The following is a 3396-nucleotide window of genomic DNA, read 5'->3' as shown; positions in this document are numbered from 1 at the left end:
CTAATGCGTATAAAGAGCGAAAACAAGCATCGAAGGCTCTGATACCACTGTTAGTAAATAATGCGGGTAATACAAAAATACCTGCTGCGGATTACACAATATAACGGATCGAAAAACTTGTTTTTACGAGCTCTTACTAATACGCACAAAACCTGCACACACAAAAGAACAGTAAACTCTTCTCGAAGGTGGAGAGGCTACTAGAGTCCTCCAAAAAGTTCACAAGTTTCAAATCCCTAGGGGCTAGATGGTGCCCTAGAGAGAACTAGGAGAGAGAGACTGCCGTATTTGATATGTGGGAGAAATACAACTGATATATTTCTATTGTAGGCTATGAAATATATAGATGAGAAGAGTAGAGATATAAGACTTACTTATCTCTATTACTTAGGTAGTTTGAGTCCCTGTAGGACTCATCACCTTAAGTGGTTGAATCCACTTAATATTTATCATCTAAAGTTGTAGAGTCCACTTAGGACTTATCACATATTCAAAATACATGATAAACACAACTTAAATACTATCCCATGTGGACACACCCATGGGTCCCATGCAACAGTCCTATACCGTCCGGTTGGCTGGTACCGATCGGTATTTGAGCCGGAACGAAACTAGAGGTGTTGGGTACCGGATATGGACAATACCGGTGCATACCGATCCGTACCGGCCGATACGGTACAGGATTAATAACCTTGGTCTAAACTGATATTAAGCTTTTGAACTAGGTCAGTTGGCGTGGAGGTGCTCTGCCTTTCTAGCCTTTTGATTGGTTTGGCTTAGGTCATCATATTTGCACATATATATATAAATACATCATAAACCCACTTTTAGAGAGAGAAGAAGGGAAATGATAATACCAAAATTATTTTTGTTGGTTCCAAAACTCAAGTGCACAAAAGCTTGTATTATGTGTAGTGTATAAGATTTTTATGCACTAGAGTTTTGGCACCAACAAAAATAATTTTGGCATTATCACCACCCAAGAAGAAAAGGTCTTTTTCTTCCATGTAGGGTGCGAGGGCTGTTCAAGAAAAATCGAAAACAATAAACCGGACCGGATCAAACCGATCCATGCCTTTTGGATTTTATCCGTGGATCAATGGTCCGGACACAGATTCGAAAACTAAAAACTGTGAGACGCGGATTAGGATTGGATTTTCACTTCAAAATCGTGGATTAACCAAACTGGATCGTGAGATATTTAATATAAATATATATATATATATATATATATATATATATATATATACACACACACACACACACACATACTATATGTGTGTGTAATATTTATAAATAATTATAACTGCGCTAATTGTTATGAATTTTTTTAACAATTTTACATTAATGTGACAATATATAAAACTTATGAGGTAAACTGTAATTTTGGAAAAAAGAAAACGTAAATTTTAAACGGCCTATACGATATAATATTTATATATAGATTACATTGTACTCCGGAAAACATGAATTGGTTTTTTTTTTTTTGAACCAAAAAACATGAATTGGTTGCTGCCTTTTATTTGTTTTGCTGTCTTGCTGTAGTAGGGTAATGTTATGGAATGTAATATCACGAATAAGTGTTTGCACTTTGTATTTTTAGTTAGCAATAACATCATTTTATTTTTATGGAAGGAAATCCATGGATAAAATCGAGACTGAACCGTGACTCATGGTTCGGATTGAAACCGAACCGTAAGACTTTTGGATTAGGATTGGATTGCATTTTTTAAAAACCATGAGATACGGATTAATAGGATTGGATTCATAGGAATCCGATCCAATCTGGACCGTGGATAGCCCTACTAACTTTGCACGAAACCACTTTTAGAGAGAGAAACCTTTCCTCTTATATTCATGTGGTTCCTTAAGCATTAATAGAATATTTTAAACTTGGTGTTTGATTATTTTTATTTGTCAATTTAGTGTTATTCTCTCATACTCCACGAATACACTCTAGATTGATTATCTTTGTCCAAAATCTTCATCACACTCTCATATCAGACACTTGGGCTTTTATTGCACCTGGAAGACTAAAATCTTTTTTGGTCATCTTTTGTCAATCTAGAGAAATACTCTAATAATCATGTATTTTTTCTTGTTTGATTTGTTTTTCAAAATCCTTCACATTTTTTAATTTAGCATACATTGTTGCCCATTATTCTACATGGCTAAATGATATTTGAGCCAGCTTGACCTGAAGATCAAGGTGGTTTTGCTCGAGGAGTCCATGGAGTCAAGAAGGGGCACATGGTGCTAGTCAAGAAGATGAGTTAGGTGTGACTTGGAGTAAAAGTTAGTAGTTCCTAACTTGAAGTCTTCTTGTTAAACATTTTGATTTATGAATACAAAACATGTATTCATAAAATACATGTTTTGTTGACAAACCTCTAATTATGTTAACAATACAAATCAAAGAACGCGTATACATAAATCACAGCTATGAAAAATCTTGTGGTTTGCTACTACTATATATTCCTATTGTTTTGTTGACTAGGGAGGTTAAATGGGGGTGTGGCTCCCATCCTACTCACAAGCACACGAAAGAGAAAATCAGGTCACATTTGGCCAACTACATTTTTCTGTTGACAGAGCCATTTGAGCTCCCTTTGATGCTTTGTCTAGGCGTGCACGGCATTAGAACAGGGTAGTGCTTGGCCTGTATATCAGAGCTTGAGGTTCTTGTATTTGAATCAGAAATCTGAGAGATTAGTGAGGTTGACAGTTGTATTGACTACTGAGCAATGTAATGGTCAGACTCATCGATCAGAGAGACTCATCGATCAGAGTGTTGAGTGTCGTGAGGAACAACTTGTAAAGCTTCCGCCTTCTGATTAATATATTGCTCCGGTTATCTCCGTGGAGTCTCCAATTTTGGAAACCACATAATTTTATGTGTTTGTTTGTGTGTTTTGGCTTTGGTTTGATCGCTTAGGGCACAAAATGTTTTCCGAACAAACCTCAGTCTTCGCTCCAAAGAAATTAACCTGTCTCCACACGCTAATGAATGTGAAATTATATAAAACGCTCAAAGAGTCCCAAAAGGAAGGTGAATGGGATGACCAATTAAAAATTAGCTCAACCACAAATTCAAAGACACAAACCAAGTTCCATACTAAGCTATTCAAATCAACATCAAAGTAAATTACAATAAAGCTAAATAACAAGAATACGAGATATACGTGAAAACTACTTAGGGTCAACAAACCCTAAGTATAAAACCACGGCCTAATCTACTCAATTTTCATAAATCAAAATGTTTATCAAGGAGACTTCAAGTTAGGAACTACTAACTTTTACTCCAAGTCACACCTAACTCATCTTCTTGACTAGCACCATGTGCCCCTTCTTGACTTCATGGACTCCTCGAGCAAAACCACCTTGATCTTTAGGTCA

The sequence above is a fragment of the Rhododendron vialii genome, chromosome 9a, assembly GCF_030253575.1.
Source record: "Rhododendron vialii isolate Sample 1 chromosome 9a, ASM3025357v1".
Classification (NCBI taxonomy): domain Eukaryota; kingdom Viridiplantae; phylum Streptophyta; class Magnoliopsida; order Ericales; family Ericaceae; genus Rhododendron; species Rhododendron vialii.
This window is presented reverse-complemented; position numbering follows the sequence as displayed.